This window comes from Boleophthalmus pectinirostris, unplaced genomic scaffold (genome assembly GCF_026225935.1).
Source record: "Boleophthalmus pectinirostris isolate CB_2022bp ecotype Guang Dong unplaced genomic scaffold, ASM2622593v1 HiC_scaffold_20, whole genome shotgun sequence".
NCBI classification, from domain to species: domain Eukaryota; kingdom Metazoa; phylum Chordata; class Actinopteri; order Gobiiformes; family Gobiidae; genus Boleophthalmus; species Boleophthalmus pectinirostris.
This window is the reverse complement of record NW_026571153.1, coordinates 12,184,590-12,197,840: the sequence shown is the minus strand read 5'-3', so window position 1 is coordinate 12,197,840 and position 13,251 is coordinate 12,184,590. Positions and strand designations below refer to the sequence as shown.

Below are 13,251 nucleotides of genomic sequence, written 5' to 3'. Positions count from 1 at the left end.
ATAAAACTCCCCAAACTAATAATAATTTCCCCATGCAGCACTAAAAGGACAGCTTGAATTACCTGGGGAGGTTGAAAACAGCTCCGTGAGGGCAGCGATCCTCCATCTTGCCTGGAGTCATTAATTAGGTCTAATCAACACCGCAGGGAAAAGGTAGTGTCAGAACTAATTATCCAAAATGGAGGCTCTGTAATGGGAAACAAATGAACAACAGCAGTTAACAGTAGCAGTTTCCGCTACGTTTCATGACTCATTCACTCACAATGGGAGGGATTTTTTGACCCAACTTTTCCGAATAATATTAGCGCTGATTGCTGTTTTTGAAATTGTGTCTAAAGATTATAGGGCACGCTAATTCATTTTGGGGTATTTTTATAGTGTCATGTTTTGCGGAAAGTTATAATTTGATTGTAACAAAAGAAAAACATTTGCAGCCTAATTGCATCATCTGTATTGGCAGGTGACATTTTCCATTAAACTTGTTGTTTTTTTGCAATTAAATGTTGACGTAAAGGAGGACTGTGTGATTTTTTTACGTGGTTGGTCCGTCAGCATGGAGATATATGGAGCATAGTTTAATTTTCTGATATTTCCTCAGTATGGTATAAAACTAATATAACAAGTATTTATTAAATTGTGGGTTTTCATATTGCTCAAGAATACCTGTAAAAACATGCATTCTTAACGGCGAATTATAGTTCTGCGTTGACTCAGTGCACACGGCTGCTGTCACCTTGTCGACATCGTTTTTGATTTATGGATCTGCGTCGAGGTCTATGCGCAGCAAAGTAATTCATCGCCACAATGCTACAAGGCTAGGATTTAAAAACAGTGTTCTTGTTTACAAAATGAAGCGGGAAAGTGGAGTACCGGAAATGTATGTAGAACAGATGTAGATAGGACCCTCCGTGCCTCCGTTCAATTTCATTTCTCTCCAGCTATTAGGTCAGGAATCAGAATACACTACACGGTTCGCAAAAACCCCGGAAGTGCGATTTCGGGTACCAGCCAATCAGCGAAGAGACATACATTCAGTGTTGTCAACGATTCCCGAGATCAAGGATTTAAAGCCGAAACAAAGAGAATGTTTGGTGAATTTTATCAAGGGGAAAGACTTTATTGCCCTTCTTCCTAAGGGATTTGGGAAAAGCTTAATATTCCAGTTAGCCCCATTAGCGGCACTTTACATACATCACAACCAAACAGCAGCGATTGGTTAAATGAGAAAAAGTACCCGCCTACTGTCGAGCGAATGAATTCTAATGCTGCGAGGTCAGACGGTTTCTACAAAGTGAAACCGGCTGATGAATCAGGCTAGAGAGGACCAATCACAGCCTGTAATTGTCTGCTGTCTGTATCGTTTCTATGTGTAATTGGAAAATTTCAGAGGTGCACGTCAGAAGGGGGAGGGAGCTCATGATGACGCAAACTCTCTATGTCGTGATGCAGACGATTTGACACACGACCATAAATTTGGTTTTACTGTGAGCAGGGTCACGATCTAACCTTTGTTTGGTTGGCCTGATGGAGTATCCAGCTGGTGTCTATAGAGATTGAAAAGTTTAATGCCATGCTGTGGAACATTCCAGGTAAAGCAAGCAGGCCCTCCAACAGAAAAGTTACAAATTGCACCTTTAATTCTCTCGTATTTTGGAGAGACGAAGCAACTTTTTCAAGCTAACAAGCAAGCAAAATGTGATCAAGTAAAATGAAGTGTACAAGCCAACAGTTGATAATAGACACCACCTGAACTGTTCTGATCATTACTTTTGTACAATATTCAAAAAGCTCACAATGTTCTAGTGTCTGATAGATCTGTCGGCAGGGTTCCCTTTCTTTTTCACTGACAAAATTTCAAACTTTTCCATGAGCTTTTTCATGACCTAATGTGAATTTTCCATGACTTTACGGCACCTACATGTGTAGAATTGATCAGACTTTTAGGGCTAAATATGAAATGTTAACTCTTTCCACTCACCTTATGGTTTGGGATTATAGTTTTTTAACATTTAAAATACTGTCAGTCCATTTATTGTCGTCTCTTTTAAACAAAAGGGGCATATGTGTGGAAATAATCATAATAGCCTAATCATAACTTAACAAAACACTGTAGTTGCGTGAAAAGAGATACTAAAATTACATAACTTTTTCAATTTCCATGACTTTTCCAGGATTTCCATGATCGTGGGAACCCTGTGTTGGGATGGTAACTGTAATAAACAAATGCCATTCAAATCAATATCTCAAAATCCTCCAGCTAAGGTAGTTCTGACCAAGTCTAGCTCAAGATCTGGGGTTGGGTCCCCTGGGTGCTGCGCTGGGATGCCCACCACTCTCGACATGGTTGTCCCAGCTGCACTGAAGAATGGATCAAATGCAGAGGACAGCGGGACAATAAAGTGAACCTTAACCATCACCTTTGCCGCTAAAATGAATCATCTGTCTCTGCACTTTTTTTCGCCTTCAAACACATAGAGGTCATGAGAAATGTTGACTTAATCCGCTTCTATTTTGGAGAGTCAAGACAAGAAAAAGAAGCTTTGTTTGTCCCGTAGAGCTGGGAACAAAAGGGATCAGGGCTGAGCAAAAGGAGTACGCACACACCACCAGCAATTAACAGCTTAAACTTCAGGTCACTCTGTGTAAGAAGAGGAAACGTTGGGATTTAAAAGGAAGTATTAGCCCACTGAGATAGAATGAGCACATTACAAGCAGAGTGAGTCATCTTATACTTTGTGATAACTACAGGCTATTGATGACGGCTAACTACGTGGGTTGGGAGCTACCATCATGGTCGCACAGGGAAGAACAATTCTCTGTTTGTTTGCCCATATGTTGAACAAGATAATTAATATGCGGACATCTGCCGAGCGAGTAGAGGTGTTAAGTTGTCATGAGAAATGCGTAAACAGAAAGGTAAAGTGCCGATAATTGTATTATTACTTCAAAATAATATTAGTTAAGTGTAAGGCCAAGAAAGTGCACAAGTAATTAAAATATATTTGAGGACAATAGAACTTAGGTGTGAGTTATTGTGTAAGTGTTTAGTAGTTGTAATATCTGATTTATATTTTAAGTTAATGTGCACTATCTAACTATAATGGCTGAGGAAAGTTACACACTACACCTTTAATGTAACCGGAAGGGCAAAACATTAGGTTTTATATTACGCAAATTAAACTCTTGTGAACTTTGAGGCAGGTTAGAATGTTACCTCCCGAAAAACATACAGAAATTTGTGTTTTGTTTTATTCACACGTGTTTAATCCTTTATTATTAGTCTGTTTACATCTTCAAAGCTCAGCACGCTCCGTTCCACCTTGTGATGTCATGAAGCAGTCATTTTTAAGTTAATTTTTACCTTTTGTTCAGTACAGATTGATTCAAATGATTCCAGTGAAAGTGTAAGGAGTTCCAAAACACAGTGAAGCACTTCCTGTATTACCACATGACATCACTTGGTGGAACAGAGTGTTTTCAGTTTGAGAACATGGATCTTTTAAAATAACTGGATAGGGTATTACTAGTTTGTAGTTGTGGTGAGTTGGCCTAGTGGTACTGGTACTACAGCATAAAAAAACAAAAAAACAACCTGTCCCAGAAAGGATAGAGCGCAATGTAATCACAAACTGCTCGTGTTCAGCTGACAGGGTATAAACAACTTTTAAAAATGTTGGATTTTGTGGCGATTTTTACCTGTTTTCAGATCATAAACGTTTTCTCAGCTCAAAATACTTCAGTTGTCTTAAAAAACACTTTATAATCGTAACGCTTAAATGCTTCGGCTCCACTGTAGGTCCTCTCGCTCTGATTGGTCAAAGTGATCATGTGATACACAAGCATTCATGTACTGCGCATGTTCAGTGGGCAGGGAGCCACCGAATGTACCTCGCCGAGCTAATCTGGAGTCATGAGCTCAGACCTTTGACTTGAATGAGCGGCCATTTTTAGATCCTGAGGCTCGTTTGAGAGAAGAGCTTGTGAATGAAACAAAACATAACTCCAGATTATGTTTTTGATGAGGAAATAACATCATAACATAGATCAGAAAACACCATAATATGACCCTTTAAATAATGCACAAAACCTGACATTTTCAAAGGGCAGCCCACAAAATTTGAAAAACTATTATATCTGAAGGAGCAGCGCAAGAGATACAAATGTACAAATCAGTTTACATCATCAACATAAAAATTCTGTATAGTTTAGAAAGAGTAACTGTTAAAGAGTTTTTCAAATGCTGTATAGATGCTTCTTTGTCTTATTATTATTATCAAAGAGTATTTCTCAAAGTGTATTTCTCACGGGAAAACTAACTTCTCATTAGCCGTTATCTTCTGCAAGGACAATCCTCCCTACGCACATCCCTCCCTTACACCTCAGCAGCTGGCACACACACACACACACACAACACACCTTTATTCTCTGTGTTTTTTACTGTGATAGAAAAATGTAACCATCCATTCATTCTTGTAACCTGTGTGATTCAATAAATCCATGACGTTGGACGGTGGTTCTTCGGCAGTTAAGAGCTGTAGCAGCGCCTCTGTCCCTCGCCGCGAGTAAAAACCCTGAATTCTGCCTTCTGAGTTTCTTTATGTTCATATCTCTGTTATTTTCTGACAGTAACCTAAACTTTTACTCAAGTTAGATGTACAAAAAGTTACTCAAGTAAATGTATCTAACCATCTTTGTATCTGAATATTAACAAGAGCTGATGCCATGAAAAGTGAAATCTTTAGAAGAGTCAAAACATAAACCTGTCATCGCCCAAATATTTCAAACCTGTTCTGAACTTTAGGGAAAATGTCAGCTTCATTAAATGCGAACTGGGTCAAACGCATCGAGCAGAAATTAAAATCAAGGCAAGCAGATGAGATGATTGTAATTAACGTCTCTTCAATCAGGAGGAGTGTGGCAATGATAGGGTCGTATTTTAGATTTATCGCTAAACTCTGAAGGCCTGGTTAGAGGAGGCAGTGTGACTTATGTCAGACTAAACCATCACTTACGTACAAGAAAATGTTACCTTCATTCTCTCATGTCAAACTCAATACAATACAGTAGACAGCAAGGTATAGTATGGAAACTATGAAAGCTGTACTACTTTTCAGAGGTAAGACCATATAGTTAAATTGTCCATACGAAAAGAAAACATAATCTGTTAACCGATTTTATTTTTTATTTTTTTTTATGCACTCTAAAAACTTTTGTCCAGTTGATAGAATTCAGTTTTCTTCAACATAGGACCTCCATGGTACAGGGTCTAGTTGCCTTGAATGTCCCACAGTGGGCATTAAACACATTTATCTCCTGGTGTCGCCACAAGTTAGAGTTACAGGTCAGAGGTGCAATGCAATAACACATTTGTTATTGAATTCACGGGTATATACTATTTAGATTTTATATGTATCCGTATAGGCTGTATTCATGCTTACGTCACAAAACCGGAAGACGTTTGGAAACATAAACAGAATTACGTTCCAACTATGAGCAAAGTAATAGAATAGAATGTTAGATTAGAAGAGGGAGATGGGATTAAATAAATTTTCTTCTTCCCACTCCTTTTTGGGCCATTATTTATTTATTTTTTGTTGTTGTTGTTATTCCTGCTATGATTTCATTAATGTTATGTGTTCCATTGTAAAAGAACGTACATTTTTTACTTGCCCAAAATAAATACATAAATCAAATCAATAAATAAAATAATAATAATAAAATAAATTAAACAAAAATTATAAAAATCAATACATAAAGCAGTACTAAAAAATAAAATAGATAAAACCAATAAATAAATAAATAAAATGAATAAATAAAAGACACAGAGGACCGCACAACTCACACGGTATTAAAAGCCAGAGAATAAAAGTGGGTCTTAAGACAAGACTTAAAACACTCCACTGTGGGGGCTGTTCGGATGTGGAGGGGCAGAGACTTCCTTTGGGCTCTGTTGGTGATAATAACTTGGACAAAATCTGGGAAAACTGAAAAAATGTCCCAGTTTTCTTCATCTAGATGTCATGGTATTCTTTCTTTTTTTTCCTTTGATAAATTGCCTATTAATTTGTGGATTATGATTTGTCCAATTTAAAAAAGAAAAAAAAAGTCATTGTAACATTCTGTTAAGTTCGGCAGATAAACCCTTACAACTAGTACTGTAAGTCACATCGAAGACGCGATTAGAGTCCCGTCCCCCCGTTGTGAACACCACTGGTGCTGAATCCATGGTTTTATCACAAGCCTGGTGTCGGTAACTACACCAGAAGTCGTCATCCACATGTTTCCAAACGTTTTCCAATAAGCGCGAACAGAGCTTATTGGCGAAATGTTTAGAAGTGATCATGGTGACACAATGCACAAATTAGCAAACACAGCCAAAAAACTTTCAAGACTGTCTGAAAACTCAAGATTAAATACAAAATGGATGTAAACAACACATTTTCAGGAGCCCGTGATCAATATGAGAATTTATGGTCCTGTTTAGGTGTTTGATTTTAAACACAAAGGTGAGCGTGACTAACTAAAAAATGCTGGCTTTTGAGTCTAATGTTATATGAGAGGGACTTGTTTAAAGGCACAGATCACCTCCCGAGTCGTAGTTCCAGCTAAGTCAGTTCTTTATGGTCAGATTGCATTAAATAAGGACATCACACTCCCAGAGAACGTTGATGACAGCTGCAAAGTATCAATAGATTCAACATTCAATTCCATTCCTATATTGTCTTGAGCTTGCAATCTATTAGTTTTTCAATAAGTCATGCAAAAAGCACTCTCCGATGCAAGCAATAATGATTCTAAACCTAAATCCATACATTAGTGAGCCGTGGACTTCACATGATTGCCTGTCCATAGTGTCCTGCCTATACATTTTGCATATAAACGAGCTGCTCATTAAAGTGACAGCCACGAGTTATAAAACCTTATTTCCTCCCCGTCCACCTCTGCGGATGGAGGCCCTTTCATTTTAGTGGGATTTACTGTCACAGTCGTGCAGCCAATTTGCGTTTTAAGGGTGAATTGATTGAAGTGAGAAACAGAGGAAGTTGAAACTGTAAATTGTAAAGGAGGTTTATGGGAATGTCATTTAAAGACACATACCATACCTCACTCCTCTTGGCTTCATTACCGACGATAATTACAAAACTCTACCCTGCATCTAATGTGATAAGGTCAGACAGTTTGCACCAACAGATCATGTCATTATTTCAGATCATGGGAAAGAGAGTTTTTGCAAGAATTATCCAAAAAAGAAACCAAAAAACATTTAACCTTTTTGTTATTTTGAAAGGGATTGGGTCCACAACTCTGCAATAATAATCTCATGGTTTAAAGGTCATGTATTACACAAAATTGACTTTTGCGCTTTACTTTTAGTCATGTTAGAAGGTTGTTACCGCCTTAAAAACATACCTGGAGTTGTGTTTTGTTTCACACATGTTTGATTAACCCTTTAACTATTAGTCTGTCTACATCTCCAAAGCTCAAACTGCTGTCTTGAAGCAGTAGTTTTCAAGTTAACAGCTCGCTTTTTACCTTTTCGTTTTCTGTTTGAGAGAAGAACTAAGTCTAAATATGCAGGGTTTGAGTGTCATCATGTAAGAACAAAACAAAGCACAACCTAAGGATTTTTTTTTTTTCATGATGAGGAAACAACATTATAACAGAGCTCAGAAGATAGTGTAATACGTGTGAGTTGAATCGGACGCTGTTGTGAAAAAATAATTTCACTTTTGTTTATTTATACTGACAGAGAAGATGTTGAACTTTGTGCCAGTTTTTGTTTCATGTGATATGTCCAGTGATATTAACCATAAACCAGGTCAACAAATCTGCAATCTGAGAGTTAAAGGTCCTATACTACGCAAAAATGACTCTTCTGAGCTTTAAGCAACGTTATAATACTGTTACCTTCTCAAAAACATACCTGGAGTTGTGTTTTGTTTCATTCACATGTTTGAGTAACCCTTTACTATTAGTCTGTCTACATCTTCAAAGCTTAAAATGTCATGAAGCAGTAGTTTAGCAGCTTTGGGTGAGAGAGGCAATTCCAGGGCTGAAATGATCCAAATGATTCTAGTGGAGCAGCATAGAGTTTGAAAACACAGTGGAGCATTTTGTGTATTACCATATGACATCACAAGGTGGCACACTGTTTTCTGTTGAAGAGAAGAGCTCATAATATGGGCCCTTTAAGCAGCAAATTCCAGATTTAAACTAAAGGAATCCTCGAATGTTGTGACAGGGCGATGCCGTCTATTTATTCATCTACAAAAACTGAGTTCCAAAATGGCTGCTGTGTATCTTTTTTACTAGTCCGCAGAGGAGCGAAGAATTAGCTGATGCATAGAGGGGATGATGTAAGAGCAATAACATTTTCATTCTTTATTTAAAAATATTGCAAATAAGATGTCATTAGCTTTAACTTCTTGGATTTCTTCTTGTTGGATTTGCTTCACATGGCCGAATAAGCTGCCCTGCATAATATAGGAATTAGTTTGGAAGAAATGCTAGTTTAATAGGCTACTGTTGGTGTAGCGTTGTGAAAAAATTACAAACGTCATTGGGAGCTAAATGTAACTCAGAAATGAAACAAAATGGAAATTATTATAACTTTTCTGGTAAAGGGTTTGCCAACTGCTTGAGATGTTTTTGTTTTTCCTAGAAAGTTTTCCACATTATGGCATTAAACATCTATCTCTAATGAGAAACCATCACCAGGCCAAGTTACAGTTCAGATCACAGTAAGAATGCAATTGTTCAATTTATTTTTAGCAACAAAACACCTGTAAATTCAAGATAAATAAGTTACTGCTATACCGTGGAACATTCCAGGCAAAGCAATAACATCTACCTCTATTTGGGTATTCCTTAAGTTCACTACATATGACGGGATTTTTTGGTCTTAAATTACTTTCAAACGTGCGACAAAAAGTGCACACCACAGACACGAGGAGAATCTTATGAGACTTAAAATCTCCAATCGCAAAGACTGCAGCGAGATCACGTCTGCTGTTTCCTGTCTACAGTAAAAACACTCGCTTTGAGACTCTTAAGTGTTCAAAAGATCAGAGCGCTGCGCTTCTAGTTTAGATAAAAGTCGAAACTGTGTCATTATTATTTGTGAAATGTGTAATACTTCAGTTTCATGATTTTTAAAGCGTAAAAGACTGGCGATAAAGTCCACAGGAAAGTCACTATTGCTAATCTGCAGCTTCACCTCGATCCGTGTGTGGATGTAAACAGACACATGTGAGGAACTACTCCCACCTTTTTGCTTTCAAAGAACGCCTCAGACTGGATTAATAGAGTGGTTTTGTGGACTGGATGTCATTATTTCTATAGATAATGTGGATGAGATGCTGCACTTTGAATTTCCCACTTTATGAGAGATGAGTAATAAAGTCTTGCACCTCTGTGTCTGTCACTCCTCTGCCCCGATGCTCTGTTTTATTGGCTGTTATCGTAGCGTTGCTGATGTTTAATGGTTACGATCTGACAGAGAAGCTCAGAGTCACACTGACGCCACACACGAGGAGCACAGTGGCGTCAAAATCGCACATGAAGACAAAGTTGGGTCATGCTTCCCTGAACTCAAATTGCAGCCAAAATCGGACAAATTCTCCTGTAGTGTGTGGTGGCCTTTAGATGACCATTTATCTTTGAATTTTTCATACAAGAGTAGAACTAGCATTCCATGTGCCAAAGCCTTAAACTTAACCAAATGGACAGTTCCTAACCCTTATCCTAACTGTAACCTTAACCTTAAACTGATAGTGAAACAATGTACAGGTCAAAAATAAACATTTGATTAAAAAAAATTAAATAAAATAAAATAAACATGAAGCTCCACCTCTGGAATGAAATTCTAAACATTTTTCATCAGTCATCAGATCCCACGTGTTTTAGTATTATAAACTATTTTAGGACCCCAGAAAGGGATTGTATAACAGTTTACAATTAAAATAGTTACTGACATTTATATGTATTCTAATAATTACTATTATATGATTAGTACTATTACTACTATTAGTATTCAAATCCTGACCTCTGCAGCTGTAACACTTTCCAACAGACAATGGCTATGTTTACATACACACCAAAAATCTGATTGTTATCTATCTTCTTATGATTTCTGGAGTTATCAGATTATGGAAATGTCATGTAAACACTGAGATGTGATGCGAGTAATGTAATGATTTCTGTCTGATTGTTCAAAGGTTTTGACAAAGAAAATTATGCAAAAAAATTGGGAACTAATGTTGCAAAGATAGAAAAGCACACAGAAATGTGAAAAGGAGGCCTGATTGCTAATGTCTTAAAAACCTGAAAAATAGAACTTGTTCAAAGTTATGCTTCACTTTCTTCCATTCATATTAACCACTGCAATTAGTTTGTAATGGCAGAAGAACAGAGACCAAAATTGTAGTGGATCTACTTTAGGGCTGAACAATTTGGGAAAAATATTTTAATTGCTTTTTCTTCTGATAAGCATTGCAATTTGCCATTTCTATTTGAATAATTCTGCAATCTGTACAAAGTTCACATTTTAAAAACATCCAGAATTGATAAAAAAGATTGAAACATGAACTGATAAACTAATACAAGAGTCACATTTCAGAACATTTGAGTACAAAGTACATCTGAAGGGTGAGTGGTTAAATGGGGGAAGAAGCTGCAAGCAAGATACTGCAATAATTAGATCAGGGATTTAACTTACATCGTACAGTCTAGGGTCTCCAGCAGGGGGAGCAGCATCAGCAGAAGGGACATTTGTTACCCTTCAGTGGGCTTCTGCAATTACTTGAATTGGGTCTTTATACCTACAGTCAATTATCTGTCAGTAAAAGCACTTTGGAGGAAGAAATGTGTTAGTTGTGTCAAATTGCAATGTATTTGTTTTGTTAAATTGTTGTGTTGAATTGCAGTGATTATTAGACATTAATGTTTTGTTTTTGTTTAATTTATATTGAAAGCAATTGTCAGGATTGATCATAAGGAAAAAGAGAATTGTGATACATTTTTGTCATTAATTAGTCATGAAGTAGGACTTTATTTTTGTGGCCTACATTACAAGGCAGTGGAAAACAAACAATAGCTTATCCATTTTGCAGCTCATCCAGCAGATGGCAGCAAAGATTATTATATAAAAAAAAAAAAATTCAGAAAATTATAATAGTTTGAGCATGTATGTATGAATAAAATTTAAAATAGGTGCTAAGTTGGTAAACAAACATCAGGCACGATGTATTTACTTCTACTTGCAAATCAGCACTAGATGGCACAATATCTTTCCAACACTGAACCTCTGTACTTCAAGAACACAGATAATGTATCACAATAATTTCTCTGCAGTTCTGATTGAAGATAAGAGATTGGTTTGGTCTTGTTAAGATAAAAATTGCAGCTGAGTTGGGATTCTTACAGGCACCATAACTAACTTTGATTTAAATTAGCTTAGCATAACATCTTAATGAAAAAGATTTTATAGATTAACAGTAGGAAATACATAAATTCAAAATGGTAAATATGCATTAGGCATAAAAGCTTAACACAATTCAATCAATTAACACTTAATTAAACACTTGTAGTTAGTGAACCAAGCTTGGGTGCATTTGCTCTGCATGAAAAACACAGCTAACTATTTATCAAAGTAAAAGTAGTAAATTGAAATGGAAAAACAAAGAAACTGTACCCAGCTATAGGCTACAAACCTGCAGACTGGAGAGGTGTGAGGTTTTGGGGGGGCTGCAGTAATGACCGCTCATGAGGGGTGGAGCAAACATTTAACTAATTAAGAAAAAAGATTTGTGAGAGAAATTATATAGAGCAATGTGTTTTAATAGTCCTAGAGAGGCACAAACACTTTTTTAATGAATTACAATTAAAAGCCAAAGTGCAGATTTATTTTTATCAGCAGCAATAAAGGGATTAAGATTGTGGACTCAACTAATCCATAAAATTATCATTGATTTATATTGACCCTCAATAAGAGTGAATGGAGAGATAGCATGTGTTGTACAATATGTGGATATCTGCCAAGTAATGATGTAAGTTTATGGGAGAGTAAGTTTCCACAATGGGTCAAAGTATAATGGAGACAAAATAGGAATTTAAAGTAGCACAAACATAATAGCTTATTTTCTGAATGAGTGAGTTGGCCTGTTTCTTATTGTTTTGTTTGTGGTGTGGGTGCTGAGTGATGCAAGTGATAGTAACTTGCTCAAAATTAAATTAAACATACTAAAGATACTGAAGTTTAAGACATGATGACGACTAGATTATATATTTTTATCGATCCTATCCATATTATGCATTGCAAAGGGATCAGTGGATGCTTTTATTTTATGTAATTAATAGTATTTTTTATTGTTTTGTTTCGAGAACAAGTGTCCCCAATCCTCTCAACTGTTTATTACAATTTATTACAATGTTTTACGATCAGAAAGTGTTTAATTGGATGTTAATTATTCTTTTCTAGAAGAGGTCCTGCAATCTGCTTGTCTCTTTAAACCCATTTCTATGCCTGGTATGTTCCACAGTATTGCATTAACATATCCAGCTTGCATGTACTTAATTCCAGATGTTTTTATAGCTAAAAAATACCTTGAAAAACATGCATTCTTACGCTGAATGAGGTAAATTTTCCACAGAAGTGCCCTGCAACATGGCCTGACGGCATCGCCTGTCTGTCTCCATGGAGATAGATAAAAGCAATCTGTGGAACAATCTGAGCAAAGCGATGATATCTACATGGAGATAAACTCTTGGAAAGATTATTGTAAAAGGTTTGATTTATGCAAGTACAGTAATATTCCACAAATTTGTCCATCCCGTCGCTACTACATCAAAAGTAAATCTGAAATTCTTCACGGTTTTTATACACCAGTCAAAAGTTTAGACGCACCCTCTCATTCAATGCTTTTTCTTTATTTTTACCAGACCTGGGACCAAGTCTTTGTTTTGCAAGTCTCAAGTAATTCTCAAGTCTTTGACCTCAAGTCCGAGTCAAGTCCCAAGTCAAATACAGGAAAGTCCAAGTCAAGTCTTGAGTCACTGGCCCATAAGTCCAAGTCAAGTTCAAGTCGTCTGCAGTAAGCTTCAAGTCATTTCAAATCTTTAAAACAATAGCTTAGATTTTTGTAATTTATATGACTTTTAAGATAAATTGTACTTAAAATAAATCATAGTATATTTGTATATGAGTATGTAGAGTTGTATAGAGTTGTAGAAATGCATTTTTTTCCTTTTTAA

General features: G+C 36.5%; 1 protein-coding gene across 1 annotated transcript in view; it reads right to left on the bottom strand.

Annotated features, from left to right (window-relative positions):
• Positions 1–187, bottom strand: part of LOC110159310 (doublesex- and mab-3-related transcription factor A1) — a 40,211-nt gene extending 40,024 nt beyond the window's left edge. The window contains exon 1 of the mRNA XM_055156703.1: positions 63–187. The gene's annotated coding sequence lies outside the window, so the exon portion shown is untranslated. The remainder of the gene's footprint in view (positions 1–62) is intronic.
• Positions 188–13,251: the final 13,064 nt, after the last annotated feature.